The sequence below is a fragment of the Mus musculus genome, chromosome 11, assembly GCF_000001635.26.
Source record: "Mus musculus strain C57BL/6J chromosome 11, GRCm38.p6 C57BL/6J".
NCBI lineage: Eukaryota > Metazoa > Chordata > Mammalia > Rodentia > Muridae > Mus > Mus musculus.
Window position 1 is genome coordinate 35,320,169 of NC_000077.6, and position 25,026 is coordinate 35,345,194.

At 46.2% G+C, this 25,026-nt stretch overlaps 1 protein-coding gene and 1 long non-coding RNA gene across 2 annotated transcripts in view; both read left to right on the forward strand.

Annotated features, from left to right (window-relative positions):
* Gm46277 overlaps positions 1-12,097 on the forward strand; it is a 44,293-nt gene extending 32,196 nt beyond the window's left edge. Inside the window, exon 2 of the long non-coding RNA XR_003949657.1 lies at positions 186-12,097. This is a non-coding gene — a long non-coding RNA (predicted gene, 46277). The remainder of the gene's footprint in view (positions 1-185) is intronic.
* Positions 1-25,026, forward strand: part of Slit3 (slit guidance ligand 3) — a 587,052-nt gene that overhangs the window by 198,713 nt on the left and 363,313 nt on the right. The window lies entirely within an intron of this gene.

Genomic DNA, 25,026 nt, shown 5'->3' on the forward strand with positions numbered 1-25,026 from the left:
GGAGAACAGTAATAAAGACCCACACTCGTTCTTGCCAACCTGCTGTGGGAAGAAGCCTGCAAGGTTTCTCGGGAAATGAAGGAGCACACCATACACAGAACCATATGAGAACACTAGGAAAAAAATTTCTGGAAGTTTCTAGAAATTTCTAACCCACGGGGATTTTTCCTCACTCTTCCTTCCAGAAGGACCTTGAACCCAGAGGTGACCAGCAAGGAGGAAGATGGAGAAGACACAGCCTGTGTGTGGGAAGTGACAACAGAGGTCTTTAGCCCTTATCACTGAGCCAAAGTACAAGGTTGACTGAGCCACAACCTAGACAGACAGACAGACATGTTCCAAATGCTGAGCCTGTGGATTCCCTCAGCATCTCGGAGGAAGGGAGCGGTATCTGTGTCCTCAGAATGCCCTGGAGATGCTTGTGCAAGTACAGGAGGAGCAGGCAGGGCACACAGTCTGGATTCTTTGAAAGAAGTCCTGGTTGTTTATGTGATTATCACCCCCCCCCCCCCCCCCCCCGCTGCATCCCTCTGACAGGTCTTGCTCACTCTTGAGTGAGCCAGAAATTCCCAGTTCAGAAGTGCTGTTGCCATGGGAAGGGGTTTTGTACTGTGATTTCTTTGTCTTTATCTTTTGGTTTTATTATCACTTCTGTTATATTTCTAAAAATAACTTCTCCTAAGAATAAACTTGGACTGGGGGGTTAGAGAACATCACAGCCTTTTCCCAGTAGCCTGCAGGGCCCTAGGCAGCGGGTATCACATTGTATCTTCCTAAAACCCTGCTGTGCCCCATGCAGCTGGCAAAGATGGGTAAGCACAGGTGGGCAGGCTTGTCTTACCTTTCATGGCAGCCACAGCACCTCACAAACTGGCCCCTGCCTTCTCCAACCAACACAACTTTGTTTCCTGTATCGGAGAATCAAGGAGTCTGCCCATAAAAGAGTGACGTGGTAGGTCCCCCAAGGACACAGTCATTAGTGTTGTCCTCTAAGGGTTCCCTTGACTTCTGACCTCGAAACCCGCACCTTTCCAAAGCAAGGGAAGCCCTGGCCTATAGTATTCTAGACAGACATGGAGAAGAAACACAGAGAACAAGGGCAGTGGGGTGGGATGTCAAAGTAGACCTCAACATGCTATCCTAGGGAAATGTCTGATTTCTCCCATTCATAAATACTAAACTCTACTTGACTGTCACAGGTTATAATCTTCTGTGTAAAGTATTTGAAAATCAGAAAGCATAAAAGAAACTAGAAAAAAAGAATGACTCGTGATGTCATCAATCACTATCCATATTTTGTTCCATATTCAGTTACTAGCCTTAATTAATTCTGTTACAAACACCTATGTTGTTTCTGTCTTTTCTTTTCATTATAACCAGGATCATGGTGACATGTTACTTTAAGTGTTCTGAAAATAGTGTGTTTGGTCTCATAGTATTCCCCAGGGTGACTATGGTTTACCTACCAACCCTTCCTATTGGCCTGGCAGGTAGATCCTGAATGTCTAAGGTATCAAGCCATCCTAGATGCCCAGACTCCCAGAGCAGGTACATGACAGACCACAGGTTCTTTCCCTGCATCCTTCGCAGGTGGTGTAGCTCTAGAAACCAGTGGCAGGTATTAGAGATTTAGCCCAGGAAGTGGGGGCAACTCTCGCAACCAAGTCTCAAACTCTAAGGACTTGTCAGTAAGCAGGCCAACCCCTTTAGAACTTCCGGTCAGATGTGTGGCACAATCGTCATCTCTTTGGCTCTTACTCATCCCTTCCCTAGCCAATCCACTTAGAGACAGTTTCTCAAACTCTGTGGGAAAGGGGCCATGCATTTTAGTTTAGTTTTTGAAAAAGACAAAATAACATGCTAAGAGGGCGTGGGATGTCAGACTTGTACATATTTATTCAATTTCCCAGCTGTTGACTCTCACTACTGGCTGAGATCAGCTCATTCCGATCTCAGTTCTGGTCCACAGACCGCATTCTGAGTGTGCTGACCTACAGAGCTTCCCTGGCACTGAAGAGTTTCTGCCTGTGGAATCTTCTCCATCACACCATCCACCGACTAAAGACTCTTCTGGTAGACACCGCTTGAGAGCAGTGAGCGTGTGCTACCTGGTACTGATATGACATTCAGAAAGTTCTGGATGAAAGTCTCATACCTTTGAATAAAGGATACTCAGCTGATGATGTTTGCAAGGATTGTAAAATATATTTTTAAAAACTTAAGAGTCTGAAACATGTCTGAATTCAAGTACTCCTCAAGAGTCAGCTAATGGTAATAAAATTAGCACTAGGGTCTTAATCTTTGTGGTGGCTTGAATATACTTGACTGAGGGAGTGGCACTGTTAGGAGGTATGGCCTTCTAGGAGGAAGTGGCTTTAAGACCCTCATCCTAGCTGACTGGAAGCCAGTCTTCTAGCAGCCTTCAGATGAAGATGTAGAACTCTCAGCTCCTCCTGCACCATGCCTGCCTGGATGCTGCCATGTTCCTGCCTTGATGATAATGGATTGAACCTCTGGACCTGTAAGCCTGCCCCCATTAAATGTTGTCCTTATAAGAGTTGCTTTGGTCATGGTGTCTGTTCACAGCAGTAAAACCCTAACTAAGACAATCTTTGTCCTTATTTCTCATCAGAATGGACACCCAGAAGGCCAATTAAGAATAAAGGACTTGGGTGGCAAGATTTTAATCCCAACATTCAGGAGGCAGAAGCAGGTGGATCTCTGAGTTCCAGGCTATCCTGGTCTACAGAGCAAGATCCAGGACAGTCAGGACTAAGCAGAGAAACTCGATAATGAAAAATCAAAAAGAAGAGAAATAGGAGGAGGAAGAAAGATGTGGCTATTCTTCAGGCCCTTGATACCACTAAGCAAACCCCTTTCAGACCGCTGGTGCCAGTTTTGATTGCACCAACAGGCACTGAAAGGTCCGGCTTTATTGGCCCCCTGCTAACACTGACATCCATTTAATGATTTTTTTTTTTTAAGAACACTTTGCAGTCCTAGTACTTTATGTCTTTTGTACACTAGGCCATGAATTCCTATGAACCGGGCTCCAGCAGCTCCGGCTCTTTTCCGTTAGTCCTCACAAAGTGTGCTTCTCTGGGTGGCACAGGCAGGTGCTTCAGCTGAACCCAGGCACCCTTCTCCTTGGCTTCCTTTTTCTTCCGGTCGTTCTCCTTCACCCACTTCAGGAAGCTGTCTCTGCTCTTTGAGTGCTCGATGTGCTCAGTCCGCACATTGATCCTCTTGGCCAGAATTTTGCCCTTACCTTGCTTTTTTACAATGATGCCCACGGTATGCTGGGTGACATTGTAGACTCTTCCAGTTTTGCCGTGGTAGCACTTATGGGGCATTCCTTTCTGAACAGTGCCCATTCCCTTGATGTCTATAATATCACCCTCTTGTAGATTCGCATGTATGTGGCCAAAGGAACAACTCCATGTTTCCTAAAAGGCCTAGAGATCATATACCGGGTGCCTCTCCTCTTTCCCTTTGTAGTTCATCATTTTGGCGAGTTACTGGAAGATGTCTGCAGAGGCCAAAAAAGCTAATGATTTTTTTTTTTAATTCCATCCTTGTTCTATGGATGTCAAAAAGAAAGGCCATCTCAGTGTCTTTCTCATTCGCACTTCTGGTCAGGCTGAGTACATGTCATGTGATCATTTTGAGAATGGATTTTCAGGCTCAGAGGGAAGAAAGACCTAGAGGGAAGTCTCTCTCTGGGGCTACATTCCAGAGCCAGTACCTTCAAGGCCCTGTAGCCTGAGAGGAGTCTGCTGATGAGTGTCAGAGCCTTTCCATAGAGCCATCCAAGAAGCCAGCAAATGTTAAGACCCTGTGACTGTCCTTCCAGGTCCTGTGCATATATGGAGGCCAGAAGAAGGTGTCAAATCCCTCTTAGCTGGAGTCACAAGCTTTGCAGGGTACCTGGCGTGTGATGTGGGTTCTAGGGTGGGACCCCTAGTCCTCACGATTATGCAGCAAGCAACTTTTAACCATCAAGCCATCTCTCCAGACCCTGGTTTTGTTTCTCTCTGTTTGTTTAGTTGTTGTTTATTGAACAAGGTTTTATTCCTTAGCCCAAGCTGGCCTTGAACTTGTAGCAACCCCCCTGCCTCTGCCTCGTTTAAGAGGTATGGTGGTATTTATTTTATTTATTTATTTACCATTTATGCTGGTATTACAAGCTTGACCTGCCTTACCCAGCTTCTTACATGTTTTCTTTGTAGCAAAATGAGGGGCTTGGCTAGTGAAGCCTCTAAGTTTTTGTTCGGTGGCCTTAACCATTATGGGGTGGGGGCAGGGCAGGGATGAACATTGATTGTAGCAGAGCCTCCTGCTTCAGAAGCTGCGGCTGGCAACGTACCTGCTGTGGGAGGGACTCCAACCTCTGAGGATGCTTTGGGCTTCTTCTGGAAGTAAGGTCTTGAGAGCTTTCAGATGTGGTAGGGCTGAGGCAGCTGGAGGGCAACGGCCTGAGAGCAAATTTGGAGAGAGAGCGAGGGCTCCAGGAAGCTGCACAGAACACCCTGCCATTTCTGCAGATTGTTTGACCCTGACCTTTATCCAGCTGAATTTTCACAGAAGGGACTTTCTGCAGACTGTCACTGCCCCAAAATCCAAGAAGTTGCCCCCCAATTGGTACTGGATAGATACTTGCCTAGTCTTCTGGGGTTCCTTTAAAGATGCCACTAGCTTGATAGAATGGGTGGCAGTGATGGGTTGGATGCCAGGGAGTTTCAGAGTCATATTAGTAACCATATCTCCGTATCATTAGATTTCACTTAGGCTTAAACAGGAGTTGGTGGAGTTGTTGTGGATCTGGGCATTGAAAAAACCTTTATACTCTGCAGATTATCTCTCAGTAGTGCAAGACCAGAGAAAGGAGAGAGAGAAAAAAACCAAAAAACCCTTTTGCCCTGTTTATTGTTGTTACTTGAAGTGGTGATTTCAGATGGGATTAATTGCCCATTGCAAAGGCTTGCATTTTATGGTCCAGGTCTCTTCTCACCCATTAGGTGAGAAGATGTTAAAGAACAAGCTGTAGGGGGTGCAGACAACCTCAAAGGCAGTGAGCTTGCTCCACAGAGATGCTGAGTGTGTGTGTGTGTGGTGTGTGTGTGTGTGTGTGTGTGTGTGTGTGTGTGTGTGTGTGTGTTTATGTGTGTGCGAGGCTCGAGAGCCCATCCAGGTGACCTGCCCTAGCTCCAAGTGACAGCTGGTGTTTGCCCAGGGTCCCAGGAAGCCTGGGTAGAAGTAGAAGTAAAGAAATCAAAGAACTGGGCTCGCAGGATAACTGGGCTCTCAGGAGAACCAGGGCTCTCCGTGGATGGCAATCCAGGAGAGTGGGTCTCCGAAGCCAGGAGAAATCCGATCTGTGTTGAGTTTGGAAACAGATCACAGCAGCCCAGAGTTGCTGGCTAGAGGTTAGCTGCTTCTGCTGGGCTCTCCAGTAACACAAGTAGGTGCAGCTGGGCAGGGGCAACAGAGAGAACTGGGCTCCTCCAACCAACAGGGAGCTTTTGTAAATACTAAAAAAAAAAAAAAAAGGACCTTTCCACCCAGGGGAGGCCAATTTAGCTGGCTTTCTTTCCAGTGCTTTACCCTAAAGAGGTCAGATTCGATGCCCTGGGCCCTGAGACAGAGGGCAGCCCTGCTCAGTCCAGAGCAACTTGATCTTGCACGTATGGAGGCCCAGCGATAAATACAGCTTCTGCTAATTTTGTAGAAGATGTGTGTGTGTGTGTGTGTGTGTGTGATTTCCCATTTGAAAATGGAAGCTCAGACCCAAGTTTTTGTTTCCCATGAATATCACTGGAGTCGAAGGCATGAGTGAGCAAAAGGCTGTGGGTTTGTAGATCCCACACTGGAACATGAAGGAGTCTCCCTTCACCTCCCCACACTTGAACAAGTGATGGAGGGACCCAGGGCTCTTTTCTTTGCTCACATTCCCATGAGCCCATTTCTGAGAAGTGTTGAATCTGGAAGATGTTCAGATTAGCCAGCTGATCTCCTGAAGTAAGGAAGAGCTAACCATGGAAGGTGGCTCTATACCTCAGGCAGGTATTTTAAAAGACCAATCTTGAGGTTTCCCTATGTCATTGCCCACCAGACTGGAAGATTCTGGGTCAGTGGGCCCCTGGGTGTCACCACTGGGGAAGAGCAGGATAGGTTTCAGAAGACTGTGGCAATTCAAATCCTGAGACTGTTATCCAGGCAGCATCTGTCCGGAGGCTTGTGGTAGCTGCAGCCTCAGACCCTGTTTGGGCTTCCCTGCTGAGCCTGAATTGAGTGCATATAGAAGGCTCATTAAACTCTGAACTGACAAACACGCATCCTGCAGAGGGGCCCTTTGAAGAGTAGGAGATCACAGGGACGATTTCCTGTTTGCCAGTTTGCTGCCTCAGATCTCACCATTTCTGCTCCTGTTAAGTTTTACTAAGGCTCTCAGATGGTACTCAGCACCCAGCACCTTTTGCTACAAGTGCTAAGCCTATGCAGGTGGCATTTCCTCTTTCTCAGCTACCTCACTGTGCAGGTGTGTGGTGGGGAGGGACAGGGTAAGTAGTAAAGCTTTGGGGGTGGGGTGGGGTAGGGTGGGGTCCCAGCTAGCCCAGAATCTTTCCCTTCAGCTCCATTCTATTGAGAATAGAGAGCCGTCCTTCCACTACTGTATACATGCTGCGTATGTGTCAAAGTTGGCAAGAATATTTGTCTGGCAATGCAGATACACCTAGAGCTGGTTCTCCTTGTCCTTGGCCTCTCTGTATTCATCAGCCATCTATGGGCTGCAGATATTGAAGAGGAGAGCTGTGTCTCTACTGAATATGTCCATGCTTTTCCTGTCATCATTCCCTAAGCATGCAGCATACAATTGTTACGTATGGAGTGTTAACTATCATAAATCATCCAGGTATCTCTTACAGTCTGCAGGAAGTCAGTGGCTTTCATACATTATACTGTTTCACAGAGGGAAAGTGAGTATCCTAGAACCAGCCACCCATGCATATCAAGGAAAGACTGTAATTAGATGTGGAATAAACCTTCTTGGTTGGTTTGGAACCCGTGATTGTCCTGTCCCTCCACTCGGGTGTCTGGTTGGGTCTCAAATAACACTGAAGGTCAGTACTTCTCATCAGCAGTTGAGGAAACCCAAGCTCCCATTTTTGGATGTTCTGTCAAGCCTTTAACACAATCAATATGTCTGATTCTCTGGTCCTTTTATTTGTTTTGGAGCAGTAAGAACAACTGCTAAATTCAAATTGTGCCTTTGGCCAGTGATGGGTTTATGGGTATGGTTTCACTACCAAGAGAGCTACTTACCTAGAGTTCCTGATGTAAGGTATTGTTGTAGTGGAAAACACCACCACATCTCTGTCACTATTACATGTTCATTTCATGGTTTTCAGGTTCTATACTGGACCAGTCTCTGACAAGGAGGAGTCACTGTGATTCTCTTAGTCGTGACAGTCATTTTTTTCTCTATCCTGTTGGCAGGATGGGTCAGAATGAGACCAAGTACACAAATGTTCTGTAGGCATTTGCCCTCGCTAGTAGAGTGATGGGTTTGCTGTCCTTCAGTGAACTGACTCAGTACTCTGAGAAATACGTGAGGCTTGCAGTGTTAAAGAACTGGTTTCTGTGGGACAGAGATAGCTCAGTAGAAAAGAGTACTTGCTGCTCAGAGCCTGACTCTCAGAACCCATGTTGGCTCAAAACCACCTGTAACTCCAACTCAGCAGGACATAGTGCTCTCTTGTGGCCTTGTGAACACACACACATACACACACACTAAAATGAGTCTTCAAAAATGCGGCCACTTCAACATCTTTTTTAACTGGATGCTTAACAGAAACAAAGGACAAAGGAAAACAGGAGAGCTAGAAAACATGAAGGTTGAACACTGACCATAGAAAACATTAGTTTGTTTTGCTGTCATGGCAACAAGCTCTGGTACCACAGTGAAGGACACTTACTGTGTTGTATAGCACACATTCCTTTGCCTCTCCCAGCTTTGTTTTGTTCATCTACAGAATGGATGCTGCTTGTGTTAAGGGAGTAATGGGGAGGTATCTGCCTCCTGTGCAGTCCTGTCAGTGGCAAAATATCTGGGGCCCTGGGCTCACAGCTTGCACCAATGTTGGCTTGGTGATGGGGTTAATCTGAGAAAATCCCTCAGCTCCTCTGAGCTCTATTTAATTTTCTCACGTGGACTGATAATGTTTCCTTGTCATTATGAAGAATAAGACAGTGCAGGACCGAGAGAAAAAGAGTATGGCCTGTCCCCCAAATGAAAACTTGCTATCCTGAGGCACTCTGAACTGCTTTGAACATGGGTCTACCCAGAGCCATGTTAGCATCGTGCTTGCAGCAGCCCAGGCTGCTTGCCTGCTGGTAAGTGTGGCGAACAGATCATTTAAAGACTTGTGCTTTTCAAGAGTGTCAGGTCCCTCTCCTCCAGGAAGATCCACATGTGTAACTGACCCCAAGCTCCCAGATGCTCCAACACATGCCACCAAAACCCCAGGACAAGGCCCAGGTTAGCCATGGTGGAAGATACATGACACATATGAGGACCCTGGCTGATGCTTCCTCACAGCTCCCCAGGGCATGGCAGGTACGCTGAGTTATGAAGCTGGGGGTCCCTGGAGCAGCTGGAGAAGAAACTCAGCAAAAGCCCCTGCCTTCACTGTCTGAAACCCCCGTTTCTTCCCCTCCCATGCATCCACAGGCCTTCCTGTACTCTGCTCTATAAAAGAGAAAGACATAACACCCTTCTATGAAGACCCCAGAGCCAGAAGCAGCAAGTCTCAGAAATTTCCTTTGTATAACTGGCTTGTCCCTTTATAATCACAGAGTCTCCTGTTTCCCTTGTACTCCCAGGCCATACACAAGGCCCCCAGACAGGACAAAGGGGAGCAAAGTGGGATGGCTTCAACATCCCTAGAACTGTCTGCATCTGTTCCCACCATAAACCCCAGGTTGGGGGCTATCCCATTAGTACCTCTGGGGTAGCTGGCTTTTTCTGGTCTTTTCTTCTCGCCTCACCCCCCTTAAATCCATGAAATCTGATAAATGGCTGTTCAGAGAAACCCTGCACAGACGCTCCCTAGAGAGATGTGACTTCATGAGTTAACATGCTTGCAAATCACCCTTGGACCTGAACATACAAGGAGAGCCCTAGAGCACAGAGGCGATTTTTAGAGACAGCTGGACTTAGCTGAAGCTTGAAGGATGGATGATAGACACTAAGAAGGCCTTCCTGACTACAGAGAGGGTAAAATGCCATGAGGCCAGGAAAGAGGGAAGATTATAAAACAATAGGTTCTGTAGTTGTGTCATTTGGGTTTTGTTTGCTTTTAAAGAAGGGTAACTAAGGTTTGCTGGCATGTCCCTTCCAGCTTGCCCCCTGGGGAGCAGCTGGTGTGTGTAGGGCTTGGGGACTCTGATGCGAGGAACCCACCCTCCTCCAGGTACTTGTTTCCCAGGTAGAGCCATTCCCCTCTGCAGGGTTGCTGCCTGGTGAATTGCATCTCCCTTGATGCACTATTTTGTTACAGGTTAAATGCTAGGCATGTCAAAGGGCACGGTACAGTGATTGGCATATGTACGCTCAGTCACCTGGCTGGACAAAGACTCACTGGTTCCTTAGCCAGGCCCTCCTTGGGGCTCTCTGACCTTGGTCTCTGCTTGGCTGGATTTAGTTTCCTCAAGAATCCTAATGAGTGTGACTAATAGATACCTGGGACCCTGCAACTTGATGTCTTTGTTTCTTCTTAGCAATTTTCCATCCAGTGAGCCCCACCCCTACATCCACATTCCTTCTCCGTGTCCATAAAGCTCCACCTGTTATATGTGGTTGGTGCCATAGAGGTATAGGGATCGTCATAGTCCTCCCCCTCCTCCCTCTCTCCCTCCTTCATTCTCCCTTCTCCCCTCCCCCTCCTCTTCTTCTATCTCTTCCTAGTCTTCTTCTCTTTGTTTTCTTCTTCTCTTTCCCTTTTGGGATCTTATTTCTGCCTCTACCAGTATGGCCTAGGCAGCTGGAGTCTTCCTTTTAACTGAATAAATTGAAATTGTTGTCTGCCTGGAGACTACAGGGTGGAAGGGAATGCCTTCTTTGTTGAGCTCAAGGCTGTTAAATCTGAAAAACAAACAAACAGGCCGAAGAAGAAGAAGAAGAAGAAGAAGAAGAAGAAGAAGAAGAAGAAGAAGAAGAAGAAGAGGAGGAGGAGGAGGAGGAGGAGGAGGAGGAGGAGGAGGAGGAGGAGGAGGAGGAGGAGGAGGAGGAGGCGGCAGCGGCAGGGGCTAGGGGGCAGATGTGGAGAATTCAGGGTCCCTGTTCCTCTCTAGTTTACACAGCTATCCAGGCAAACACAGCTGAACACCTTGGGATCCAAGCAGCCTTTGCTTCCCTAAGGGGGAGAGAGAGGGGAGTCTTAGGCCTGATTGCATTGGGACACAGCAGAATAGGGGGGTCCTCTCTTTTTCTGTCTGTCTGTCTGTTTGTCTTGGTGTATTGTTTTTGTTTAAGAAGCTAAATGGGAAACTTCATTTATTTGTTATCCTCCACCCCCAAATTCCATGCTATTGGAAAGCTGGATCTAGAGTCAGAGGTGTTGTGGGTGTGAAATCAAAGAGGCTCTTTGACTCCGCAAAGCCTCACCTTCTCTCTCTTAGGCTTGGCCATGAATTTTCCTTGCTCGCTCCCCTTTTTCCTATTAGGTTAAGTATATAGATCCTGAAATTTTCTTCCCCATATATACATACCGAATACAAAAAAAAAAAAAAAAAGAAAAAGAAAAAAAAACCTTTTAGCAAGCTAGAAAGAGGCATAGAGAATGGAAGAAGAAGAAACCAATGGAAAAGAGAAAAGAGAAACAAAGAAACGAAGACAGTGTGGCTGAGTTGTATGCTGTAACAAAGCACTCAAGAGCAAGGGCTTTATAAAGAACAGACTTAGTCTCTGATAGGTCCAGATGCTCTGAAGTCGGAAATCAAGATGGTGAATGGTGTCTGGTGATGGCTTCTCCACTGCATTATCACATGGCAGAAGGTGGAAGGGTAGAGAGCGTTAACTCTCCCATGAACTCTTTTTATACCAGCACTAAACACTGTCGTGAAGGTTGAGCCCTTGTGTCTCAACCACCTCCTGAAGCTTTTGATTCCTTTAAAAACAGATGCATTTCATTCTTAGTATTTTATTAAGGTGTGTGTGTGTGTGTGTGTGTATGTGTGTGTGTGTTGGGTATCTATACATTCCTGCAGAGGCATTAGATTCCCAAGAGCTGGAGTCACAGGTGGCTGTGAGCCTCATAGTTTAGGGACTGGGAACCAATCTCATTCTCTGCAAGAGCAGTAAGTGCCCTTAGCTGCTGAGCCATCCCTCGAACTCCCAGGTTTCAGCTCTCAATATCATTGCATGTCAATTAAATTTCAACATGAACTGGGAAGAGAGCAGATTTTCAAACCACAGTGCAGTAGAGGAACACAGCCAGAGCAACAGGAGGATAATGTTATTTTCCTTACGTCAAAGCTTGCAGAAGTCACTTTCTGGCTAATAATTATGGAATGCTTGTTACATGCTAGCTCTGGTTAGTCATCATAGCTGACAGAATAAATTCTGATCTCTTGTAAATCTAAAGAAAAATTCCTTAATGCTGCTGGCTTTGATAAGACTCCTCGTAAACTACTGGGGAAGTGCAAGGAGTCTTCTTTCCCATGGCCCCTCAGTATCACAAACCAGCCCAGCTCAAATGCTAGCAGCATCTATTGAATGAAGCCTCCTAGGTCTCTTCTCTTGAGAAGTCCCCCAAGGAGAGGACATGGACTTAGTTTTGTTAAGGGATGCTAACTTATCACAAGGCCAGTTTTTAGAGAAACTGGGAATTCCCATCTTGACCCCTTTCTAAGATACAGACACCCACCCTTCTGTTGGGATTTGTTGTATTAAAGCCAATGGAGTCAGACATTGTAGATTTCATCATTAGATGAGAGCCAGTCTATCTCTGCGAGTGAAGCTGGGGAAAGCACTGGCTGAAGCCAGAGGGGAAGAGAGAGATGAGAGAGATGAGAGAGAGAGAGAGAGAGAGAGAGAGAGAGAGAGAGAGAGAGAGAGAGAAAACACAAACCAAGCTCTTCAAAGCTTTACATCTTGCAGGACTACTGAAGTTAAAGACGTTTGCAGTGCCATTCTGTATAAGAAATGGACTCTTTCTGCTTCTGTCATAAAGAACCCAGGCTCAGTTATCACACCGGAGATTTTTCAGCACAGAAATCTTTCACAAGGCCAGCTCTGGCCAAGCTGAAGTATAGGTGAGTGCTTTCCAGATGCTGAAGTTTTAGACAATAGTTTTTGTCAAAATGTCTTCAGAATCACCAGATTCTAGGACAAGCTTTTAGGTTTCCCAGCGTTGCCGCACAGGCACAGGAGCAGCACCAAGGCCATGCTCACAGGAAGAGGTCTGGGCCAGCACTTATTCATGGCTCAGAAAGATGTGTTCTCTCCAGTATATTGTCATTGGTTCAAGAAAGATGCTCAGAAAACCTGACATCATCAGGCTGTTTCCTTCCCTTCTGCATCAGAACTCCTTGTGTAATGAGCAAAGATGATGCTAGTATCAGACCCAGCCACCACCCCAAGTGTCTGGTCCAAATGAGAACAACGGGACCATCAATCACTCCCAGGTGGCCAGCGGTGACCCAACCATAAGCAGAGTCTCCGGGTGATGGATTATGTTTATGTCTTGACTCTTTTCTCCGACAGTTGGCCTTCTGCAATGAGTTTCCTGAGTTATAAAACCACTCCAGATGTGGAAGCCACTCAGCATCCAGGACTCTCAGCCTAATTAATTCAGTCACAGGGCGGTGATTAAAGAGGTTGGTGGCGACATTTCCAGAAAGCACCTTCTGCCTTTCCAGCAGCCAGCTCATCCGAGGGCTTCAACTCTCAGTGATCCTGGCAGTAGGGATGGGGAGGAGTGGGCAGCAGGTACTTATCCTTGTTCCCTGGTTCCAGATGTTGTACCAATGACAGACACAGCCCAGGCCACGGTTTGGTCGCCCTGGAACAATCTTTAACTGCACATCAGAATATTTTCCAACAGCATAGATGTTATCAGCCCTGAACAACCTCAGGATTATGGCTTTCCTTTTCATCTGCTACTGAACCCTGCTTCATAGGAGACAGGGCCCTCAGAAAGTTGCCTCTTGGAGCTTCTGCTACTTAAGCGCTAACATTAGGTTACCCATAGGACCTGGTTCACATGATGTGTTTGAGGAGTGAAGGGGGTTTTGGGTGAATAACATTTTGGGTAGAGCCTGGGACGAAGAGGCGCTTGTTAACTGTGATGCCTTTACTAGTGTCATTTATACCCAAGGTCCATCTCTCAGAATTCCTAGTTGGAAGCCACAGAACCAGAGTATAGCTAAATTTAAGCAGAAAATACATATGTTTTAAAAATGATATCGAGTGTCCTAATATTGATTGCAGAGAAGGCAAGAAAATAGCAAGCATTTAGCAATCCCAGCTGTCTTTCAGTATCCATCATCACCCACGAGCCTTGCTCTGTGAGGGAAGCATTGTCCCCTCACCTACTTCAGGAGGATGGAGGGTGCTTGTCAGACTGCGATTTTGAGTGCCACTCTCTCTAGCCACCATTGCTCCAGACCTGCACCTTCCTGGAAGAGACAATTCTTCGAAATCCCTTCTTTGAGGAACACCCCACATTCCTGTATGCATATAGAACTGCTCTGTGTGCTTGGCAGATCCTTGGTGATACATTACTGCCAGTATTGTGAGAGTCTGGGAGGACACATATCAACCATTAACCAGGTTTCCATGGCAGAAGGGGTTTTAACTCCCACCTAAGCCCAAAGAGGAGAGAGGCCCCCAAATATTAGGCAGAGGAGGAATAATGATGATTCACAAGAAATGATGACAGAAAAGAGAAGTGTTCCTATGGGAATGAGGGCACAGGCAAGGTTGAACTTATTCATGGTGGTGAACATCATGTATGTAAGACTGGCCTGTGGTCATCAGATCAGCATTCAGGCCACATGTAGCTACCTGTGTGTTTGCGGTGGCCTGTGGAGGAGGGCAGCATCTCAACTGATGGACCTTCACGGGAACTCTTTGAACTCCTGCAGAAGGAACAGTAGCGAGATCTCTAGCTCAGAGGGGAAAGCATTACAGACAGAAAAATGGATAAGCATCCCAGACACTCGGGCCAGGATGGACAGGGAAAATGCCCAAGGGACTACTCCAGCCAGTGGCACAGCTGTGTGTGGAGGGGTGATGGGGAGTAAATTTTATCATCTGTGGCTGGGCCCCTTCTGCTTCCAGCTGACCTCTGCTGTCTGGAGTCAAGAAACACTCCTGAACCTCTCCATGAGTGGTGATGTCAGGATCGTAAAACCTCTCCAAACAGGCAAGTCCTGTCACTTGTGTGGTGGCTCCATTTGATCCATCGGAGACTCCTAGCCTTGAATAATAAGTTATATCTTCATTTGTGCTCACCCTCTGGAGCAGTGGAGCTGAACTGAATGATGAGGCTGCTGACTTTGGTGGGAGTCCTTGGGGCCTAAGTCTTTCCATCCCCACAGCCCTTCAGGGAAGGCCAGTGTGGCTATTTATGAGCCTCATTTGATAGATAAGGCATCTAGACTTTGGGCAGCTTCTGTGGCTTCTTCAAGGTCACTCAACTGGAAAACTGATCTGAGTTCCTACTGCTTAGTCTAGTGGCACTGTGGTCACTGCCCCCCTGGTGACTTCCCTGCCCACTCACCTGCCCCCCGCACACAAGTGAGTGTGGAGTGGGTGTGAGGATTAAAGAAGAGGCTGCATTTTGCATGGTGTATTCTTTGCATAGAGCGGGCCACATGGAGCTTTCAACAATGTCTCTCGTTCTTTGCTGTTGAGTCCTCGACACGCCCCCATAAATGTAGGGAACACCTTCTGTCTTGATAGAGGGCACTCACCCACTTCCTCTCCCCCTCCTAAGTTCTGCAATGAGATTCTAGTCATTCTCATAGATCTTCATAAAGGACCTTTTGGCTGTTGGGCACTCAAAACGGAGCTATTCTAGTGTTGCTTTGGCCCAGCTACGACCCACCTAACATCAAAGAGAGCTTTTATTGCCTTCTAGGGTCTCTGTGATACTCTGAGACCTCAGCACCTGTCTTCTCTCCCCCTTCCTCCTTTCACCATACTGATGCAGTACCTTTCTCTCCCCTGCCTGCCCCATCCCCACCCTCTCAACCTCACAGACCGTTGAGAAAGCAAGACTTGTGAGTCCTACTGGTAACTCAAGAATCCAAGGTCTATGTGAGAGGGCAGGCCAGGCCGACTTTCAATCCCCATGGTTTCCCTAGATTCTAGGTTTATACAGGACAATGACTTTATATCAAAGGGCCACTGAAGAAACCTCCCTTGGAGTTGAGGCTGGTGCCATTAGGGAGAAATGCAGAGCACAGAGAATCCTAACCCTGTACATTCATTAGAAGGTTGAGCCCAAGGGAGGAAACGACATTGGAAAAAAACCCCTCTTGTAATATGCTTTTCTACTATAGCCATTGATCATGCGGTGTGCCCTGGACACAGTAATCAGTGCTTTATGAGCTGTCTTCCCCTGGAAGGCTCTTTTTCCTCCTTCATTTTGCTCAAAATAAGAATTTAATTAAACTCTGGGTTTCTCCTGCCACAACCTCTTAAAAGAGTAAGATGGTGTTAGAGGTTTGGGGTGTGGAGAAATGACTTCATCCGCTGCTTCAGAGATACTGTTCTGTATCGGTGACAATGGCCCCTCTTACGGACAGAAGTTAACACAGAACCTTCTGGAAGATTCCGTATAGTAAGCATTTTTGACAGTGATAACCACACAAATCAGCAATTAGCCATGTGCACATAGCAAGTGACCTTAAGACTCACTATGTGTTTATTTCATAGCTAAAATCATACATGGGTCTCTGAGACATGTTTCCTATATGATAGAGCCTCTTATATAACATACTTTAAAATGGGGAAACTGAGGTGTAAGGCCGTTTAAGCACCTTGCCCTGAGTAGGAAGGAAGGAAGCCAGAGTTCAAGTCTTCTGTCACCAAATGCTACTACATACCTAGTGCTGTGGCCTCTGCCTTTTCAAGATGGAGGTTGATTGATGAATTGATGATGGTCAAAGCAACATGAGAATCTAAAAACCTTTGAAGGTTAATTTGAAGGTTAGAGCTCCAAGCTCCTCTGTAGTAGTGAGGGAGCCTAGGTAGACAGGCCTATGGCATTCAGCCGATGGATTGGGGAACTCAGGTGATGAATCTGGCCTTTGCATCCTTAAATACCTTGGAAGGTCAGATTAGCACAGAAACCCCGATGCCGAAGGGAGAGCTCGGTCTTCCCACTTGGCAAACATTAGCTGGTTGAATACTTGCTGATGGAAATACTGATAGCGTGCCGACAAAAGTTCAGACCTGTTCCGAAAGGTCATCTGAGCCAGCAAAGCGAGTAGTCCCAGTTTGCCTTTTTGTTTCTCCCGGGTGAGGGTTTTAGCCAAGGCCTCCAGCTTGAGTCCTCTCTCAGCATATGGTCCAGCGACAGATGGCTTGTGACAGTGGAAAGAGCTGTGCAGTGGCCAAATCGTCCCTTTCACTGGGCCCAGGACTGCAGCGAGATGTCTACCCTGCAGCAGCAGCCAGAGAAAGGAGAGTTAACACATTATATGGATTCCCCTGGAATGTAGTATGAATCCCAGTACTTCCTGGGCATACCCCTTGAGTGCCCAAACACCTCTCATTCTGTCTGGATCCTGTCCATTCACCCATTCTCTTCGAACCCTAGAATCAACTTCAAACCTCCATTTTCCCCAATGTGTAATGAGATTTCCCTGACTCGTCAGTAAAATCATCTTTTATTTCCCCTTGGTTTCTGGTCTGCAGTCGAGTCCCTTGGTTTCATTACATAATTCCTAGCCTTTCCCAACCTTCGTATCTAGCAAACTTCAGAGAGCAGCATTTCTCAAATCTCCTTCTGATCTTGGCCTGACCCTGCCTGTAGTCTTCCTCATGGGTCCCCACCACTTCAAATTCAGAAGGGCACACATGCTTCTGTGGTCTGGTCTAGTTCCCATTCTGGCTGATTTTTATTTATTTATTTATTTTTTATCATCCTGTGTATGTAGTCACTATACTACAGTTTTTTTTTTTCATATTTATTTCTGCCGATGTCTCTCTTCCTCTTCACTACTTCTGCTTCTTTTCTGATACCAAACCTCTTGTAACTCTCAGGTGGGGTCATGTAGCCTGATAGCTCTGTACTGTCTTCTTTACCAACAACAACATAACAGCACAGAAGACACGCTTGTTCATGGGCATCCAGCAGAAGTCAGCCACCTTCCAGGCTCCAGAGCCTCAGACACACACTCCTTCGAGGATCACCCTGCACAGGGCTGAGTTCCTGGACATCCTGCCTGGTGGCTCTCTCTCTGCAGGACCAGTGCTCAACTTGGCACATCGTCATTGCTCCAGCCTAGACCAGATGGGGATTGACGGCATCTGCAAGGTTGTTCCTCACCCCGCTGGCTCTGCGCCATGGGGACTGGGAACCTCCTAGCACAGCTATCTGGGGCCCTTCGTGGGCTATTCCTTATCCACACTGCCCACCACCAGTCACTCTCATTGTCACACGAAAGCATCTCATTTGACTATTAACAGATTGTTGTCTGTAAGGTTTTTTTTTTTCTTATAGAAATATATACCTGGGTTGTTGGGTTATTTTGTTTTGTTGAAAATGGCAGGATAGAAATGTTATTCTTAACATTTCTTCTTTCTCTCTCCCCTTCTTCTTCCTTTTCTCGTCTCTCTTCTTGAAGCCTAGCAGGAGTTCCCTTAAAGCAGGATTTATTGTACTTTTACAACCGAAAAGGGAATACTGCTTACCAGCGTGACTAGTGGAAAATTTCCAAGCTGTACCGTTCAGTGGTTTCTATTACCTAATAGAGAGATAAATAAGCCACGGTTCTTCTTAAGGACTGGCTTTTAATTAGATTTTTAATGGATACTCTTTGACTTGCCCAAGCATAAGTACTGCTGCATTAGTTCATTATTGTGATTAAAAGCAGCCAATAATGATCATAGCTAAATAATTTTCCTCAAGTGTTCTTGCTCGGTATGATGCCCCGAGTGCTGGCAGCAACTGGCCTGAGCGTGCTCTCTTTCGTTGGTTGCACTTCAGAGCTGCTGGTGAGAGTCCAAGGCTGGGAAGCCCGCAGGTGCAGAAGTGCAGACCCTCAGCGCCAGGACTGTGTGATTGTACGGTGCTAATTACAACACAGCCCACTTCCTTTTCTCTGAAGTTTGAGGTTCCTAGAAAACTTAGACCTATTGGAATATATCCGGAAGCGTACTTATGTCACTGGTTGGGAAAAGCTCAAATACCTGGATGCCTGTCGGTGAGCCTGCAGCCGGCTGGCAGGAAGGCTACAGTGTCACGGTTCGCTGGACTGAAGTAGAACCTGTGACCTTCTTTCTGCCTCCTGAGATGTTTTTAGAGGATTTAGAGGTGGATCAATTTCCCAGAGGCCCATTGCCCTTATGAGGTGATAATCTGCTTTTTCATTCTCATGTTCATGTGTGCGTGTTTGTGATCTGTGTATGGCTGCACACAGGAGCAGAAAGCAGAGGTCAGTTGAAGGTGTCAGTTCTCACCTTGATTTGTTGAGACAGAGTCTCTCACTGGTCTGGGACTTGCTGACTAGACTGGGACTAACCAGCCACAAGAATCCTCCTGTCTATGCCTCTCCAGTACTGGGATTATAAGTTATGCACAGCCACACCTGGCTTTTTAACAAGCACAGAAGGGATGGAACTCTGGTCCTCACGCTTGCACATCAAGCACTTTGTGGCTGCCTCCCCGGCTGCTGGTCGGCTCTGTTCTTTATCCTAGCTGCCTAGCTATCCTCTGTCTGTCTGGATACACTGTGTTTCGTCGACCTTCACATGCACATTTGCTGAAAGGATAAAGAAGAGGATGGACATCTTTATGAAGATATGCCACAAAGAAAGGATGCAACATGCATAATTACTATTCATGTTGACTCTGCTTATTTATTCTGTCTTTTTTTAGGCATGGATTTTAATCTGTTATTCTCTTCACAAATGGCACGTTGTTGTCATAGCGATATATCACGGGTGCTTTCCCACGCCATTAAATCATCTTCTACAAAATGCCTTTTGAGATCTGCCAAGGATGCCATTACATAAATGTAACCATAATTTATTAATTTCTGTCTTTTGTTGAACATTTGGATGACGTTAAAGCTTATATTATTATTGGCAACTTATCAATTCATTAAAAAAACAAACCATAATTATTTCCTTGGGTGAACACTTGAGATACTTGTCAGAGGCTGTAGAGATTATCAGTGGTAGGCCCTGGCACATTGTCTTCTAAAGAGGCTGAACATGTGAGCAGTTTAGACTATATAAGGAGTGGTTACTTCTACATGTGTTTTTAAGCATACCGAACTATTATTTTTAAGTGGTTTTTTTTTTCTTTGTAGGTTTCAAGAATGGTGGTTGTTAGCTGTTTTAATTTTGAATTTCTTATTTTGGAAACTGCCTCTTTTTGTACTTCACCCACCTTGGGATGCTAACTTTGGGATCATGTATCTTTTGAAGGATTCAGTTCTACTTCACTAAAAAGCAAATCTTCCCCTGGCTGCCTATATCATCACTTCATGCTAAAGGGAAGCAAAGATCAACTCTGGGTTCAGGATTGAAGAATCAACCTTGAAGACTCTCCAGATGCGTGCAGCCAACTCTAGACAAAGCCACGCAGTAAATGTCATGGCGAACCTGGGTTTTATTCACTGTTCTGTAGTTAGACCAGGTTTGTAGCTTTGTGAGCTTTAGCTAGGCTGCTTTTCCTCTGTGAGCCTCTGTTTCCCCACCTGGCCAATGGAGAAAGACACTTATCCCACACAAAGGCAGCAGACATCGAAAGCTGCTGAGCTTACCACTAAGAGGCTCCAGAAGTTAACAGGGACCATTCTCTGCTCAAACATGTTACTTTCTAGTTGCCTTTCCTTTGATGTAACTACTGAATGTATGTGTGTGTGTGTGTGTGTGTGTGTGTGTGTGTGTGTGTGTGGTGTGTTCTCTTTATGTGTCTCTCGTATCTGTCTCATGTCTCTGCTTCCCCGTGTCTATGTATTTCATTTCTGTTTGTGACCCTCTCTGTCTCCAGCAATCTCTCTCTGACTCCTGTCCTTTGTCTCTATTGCTTTTGTCGTTGTATCTCTCTGTGTGTCTCCTGTCTCTGTCACAGTCTCTCTCTCTGTTTCTCTGTCTCTCTGTCTCTCTCTGTCTCTCTCTGTGTGTCTCTTCTATGCCTGTGTCTCTCTATCTCTCTTGTCTGTGTGTCTCTCTACCTTTCTGTGTATGTCTGTCTCTCTGTCTTTGCCTCTGTCTCTCTGTCTCTATGTTTCTCTCTGTGTGTCTCTGTCTCTCTCTCTCTTCATAGGAGTCTTCCCTTTGTGTCTCTCTATGTCTCTGTCTCTCTGTCTCTGTCTTTCTGTGTGTTCTATGTATCTCTGTCTCTCTCTTTCTCTCCGCCCTCCCCCTCCCCCGTCCCCCGGAAGTGACAAAGGGAAAGAGATACATGTCGTTTTAGAAAGAGATCTGTGAGCTCCTGTGAAGCTCTTGGGCGGTTGACACTTTTCACCTTCACACTGGCTCAGAGCCATGGAAAGAGAACTGTTCCGTTCCCAGGAACCAAGGATGTCCTGGCCAAGCCAGCTTGTCCTCTACACTCCCTAGCAGTAAGCAGGGTGTGCCTGATGTGGCTGAGTGCAAGGTCATGGAAAAGGTCAAATCTAAAAGAGGATGATGGTTTTGGTGACTTGTTGACTCAAAAGTATTCTCAAGAGTCACTGGCTTAGAGCCTCTGGGAACACCAGGATATAACAGACAGGCTACTCAAGAGGGGCAAAAGGGGGAAATAGGCCATAAGAATGCCTGGAACTTTGGGCCCTGCTCAGTGTGATGGTATCCATTGGGTAGGGGATGCTGCTTCTGTCATTTTGATCCTAACACCTTGGGTAGAACATATTTGGGGCAGGTGTGGAAGAGTCTTATGAGCATTTTCAATTCTGTGGAATTAATTCTCTGAGCATTGTGGGTGGTGTCCGCAGGCTGAAAGCTGACTGAATCTTTCTGTCGGTATTATTATATAGGGCCGCTTAAGAAGTGAACCTCTCTCCTCTGAATTCTGTTTCTTTAAGGGCCATATTAATATTTCTCACACCTCTCTAAAAGCAAAAGTGTGAAAGATAAAGTGAAGTAGTAACCATGGGTGATAAAAATTCATAGTGTCCAGCCAAGCAAACAGCTTACTAAGTGCTGGAGAAGAGCCCGAAAAGCTCTCAGTTTCCCTTCTGTTAAAACAAGGAGGGAGGAGAGCTGCCCTGCCGTAAAGCTATGGTAGTATGGAAATCTATGCACAATGTCCAACCTATCACAGGAATATCCCTAGAACCCGGCTGCCGTGCCTAGACTGGATTTGATACTGAAAGAAGTTCCATCTCCCGGGACAATAGATTAGAGAGAGGACATGGGTCGAGCTGATGTAGCAGCAGGCAGGCACGAGGAACAGGAACACTAAGCTCTGGCCAACTGTTGAATCAATATCTATGAAACCCCGCAAGATGTCGGTCAACTTTGCCTCTGTCTCTTTCCAACTCTGTGACCAGAGTCAGAGTGCTTACCCACCCCACCCTCCTCCGGCCCCCCTGCCTCTGTTGTATCTGTTATAAAGAGAAAAATCCAAATGCTGACTCTTTGCAAGTAGCAGATGAGATCACATATCAGAAAATATTCACATGCTATAAGGCCCGCCACATACTGGGCATTCACCAATGGGACCATGATTGCTGTGATTGGATTAAAGTGCAGAAAGTGAGTTTCCATTCCAGCCATCCAGAGAGTCAAGATACAGTTTCCCAGAGCCAAGAACTGGCAAAAAGTTCTTTCCCCTAATCTCCCTCCCACTTCAATAAGTGTCCTTCCAGGGAGTCAAAGAAGGTGTGTCCCAAGAGCTGAGTACGACCTGTAACAATGTAAGAAGATGTATCTTCTTAGGAAAAGACAGTAACAGAATGCCATTTTTGACACCAAGCCCAATGGAAGGTGTGCATTAGCAATGGGCTGGTTTTGTAGTTTAAGCTTTTCCTTTACAAAAGTAATTTACTCTGCTAAGTACATCTCCTTAACCAATATGCTATCCCAGTATAGATTAGAGAATGGCTTTTTCATATCATCCAATAAATTAAAAGCAGTCTTCTCTGTGAATAAATCCAGAATTCATGCTGTCAGGATTTATGTTTGGAGGAAATAGAGGAAATGTATCCTTAAGGAAATATTTGCAGTCATTGTTAACACCTTCTTCTCCTTCTGCTGGCTGCTTCTAGTACCTTAATATAAACGTGCGAGCTGTTAGCGTGAGATGCACATTCCAGAGCTTCGGGGCCACCTGCCTGTGTGGCTGACTTGTTATTTAAATTCCCTTTGCATTTCACAGATTTAAATACTGCCAGGGCCCTGATTTATGGTGTTCACATTGCACATATAAAACTTTCACTACGATCTCCCTGCATCCCATGCACACAGAGGAGGAAGTTAAAAACAGTCTTAGGTGGAATGGATCCTGGAGCAAAGAGTCCCTAATAGGGTATAAAGACAGAGTAAAGTATCCAAGAAACTTTTGGAATGTCGCAGTGTTCGAGAGCCTGGATTCTGAGAAAATTGTCCCTATCCTTTCCATTCCAGAAGGGAATCAGGACAGGAGAGGGATTAAAGACTAAAGATGGCGGGTGAGGGAGAGATTACAAAAAGATGCTGTCTGCTCCGTGTAGGAATTCACATTCCCTCCTTTCTGGAATGGATCTAAAGCAAGGCAGAAGAGGAATTCTGTAAAGGATGGTCAGACTCATATGACCCTGGAGGATGCAGAGGTAATTACTTAAGGACCTGCTCTGGTGTGGCCAGTTAGAGTCTGGTGTGTACAGCTTGTAGTAGCCCCTGTCTGGCATTTAGCATGACCACACTCTTGCCTGTGGGTATTTTCAGTCATTGAAGCATGAATTTGTGCAGGTTTTATACTTGAGTTTGGGAAAGGACAAGAAATATACCAAAACGGAGCAATAAGTGTACTGTAAAACACAATTCTAGTTAGGAAAGGTTTCCTCCTGAGCAAGTTTACACACACACACACACACACACACACACACACACAGGCCTTTGTGTCAAACTAACTGCATGGAATTCTTCTAGCATGACATGGATTCAGACTGTGCTCAAGGCAGGGCGTCTTGTGCCTGGGTGTCTTTCTGTCCAGAGAGCATGGCGGGGCAGGGAATCATTCATTCATCATGGTGCTTGTCTTTCTCCCACTGTGAGGGATATTTCTTCAGGGGTATATTGTGAACTTAGATTAATGGCAATCTATCTAGCATTTTCCCAGTTAAGGCTGGGAACATCCCACTGATGTTATTTCACAGTCTTCCTGGCCAAACACAGATGGATCCTGTGTATAAGGTTTGTGGACAGCAGCAGAGCCATCTTGTGTGGGGACTGGGTTGAACTCTGTAAGAGGGTCAGACAGAGACAGAATGGAAGACCTAACTGATACTGCAAAAAGGGCGTCTCCACTGAGCCCCAGTGGGTGCAGCTGACAGGCTGTGACTACAACCACAGCTATTATATGGTGGACCATGGAGTTGAGGCTGTGGGTGGATGAGCCTCTGTAAGGTCAGTGGCATGTATTGTTCTGACTAAAGGAAAATTATGCAGGATGAATACAGATCCAAAATTTGAGAACACCCGTGTCCCAGCTCAAGTTCCAGGTTGACCCTGAGCATCTTCTAGAACATGGGATAAATCCATCCAGCGCTTTCCATTCGTGGAACAGTGAACCAAACTGCCGGGGGAGGTTCCGTTGCCATCATTGTAAAGTAGCGTTCTCAGCCCTTAGTGAGCCAGCAAGGAACCTTTATGGGAAAATAAAAGTGACTTACATCTACTGAGTATTATTCCTTGAACTAGGCTAGGAGATGGACTCATCGAACCCCACAGCGGCCCCACGAGGCACATGAGAAAACCAGGCCAATGAGAGGTGCGAGTTGCTTGGAAAGTGACTTGAGTCCTGGTGTCTCTGACTCCCAGCAGTTGGGTGCCACTGTAGTTCCCACTTAGTATAAGCCGGGAAGGATATTGGTGTGTTTTCCCTCAGAGATGCTCGGATAGTCATTCATCTCTCTAATCTGGCTCAGAGTGAACTGGAACCCAGAGTGAGCAGTGCCTCACACATAAGCTGAAAGGCATTCAGCTTATGGTCCACAGCTCCTCTTTGCAGATCCCTGAGCTCCTGACAAGCCTCAAGCGGGACTCTCGGGGAGGAGCCGGAACTAAGGTCGTGTCATGTGATGTGACAGACATGAGGTCAGGGAGAGAAATTACACAGTGCTCTGGAGATCCTGAGAAATCTTACTCATCTGGTGACTGTAGCTCATCACCTCCAAGGAAGTGGGGATGGAAGCAACACCACTGGGCAGAGACATTGAGAGCTCTCTCCACGGGGCTAGACAGGTTATCATGGTCAGGCTGTGTGTGGTAAGGGTCTGCTCTGGGCTGAAGACTGTTGATTTCTTAATGAGAACTCATAGGTATGCACACACACACACACTCACCTTTTACAAAGATTGATTGATTGATTGATTGATTGATTGATTTAATGTGCATGTATGTGTGCCTGAGTGTATATGCACCTCATGTGTCCATGGTCCATGTGTACCAGAAAAGGCCATTAGGTCTCTTGGAGCTAGAGTTACAGGTGGTTGTGAGCTGCCCAGTGTTGGTGTTGGGAATTGAACCTGGCTCCCCTGGAAGAGCAGCAAGTGCTGTCAACCTTTTGGGTGGTTGCGCTAGTCCCTGCATGGGCTCTTCATAAGGGCTCTAGTCTCATCACGAGGACCAGTTCT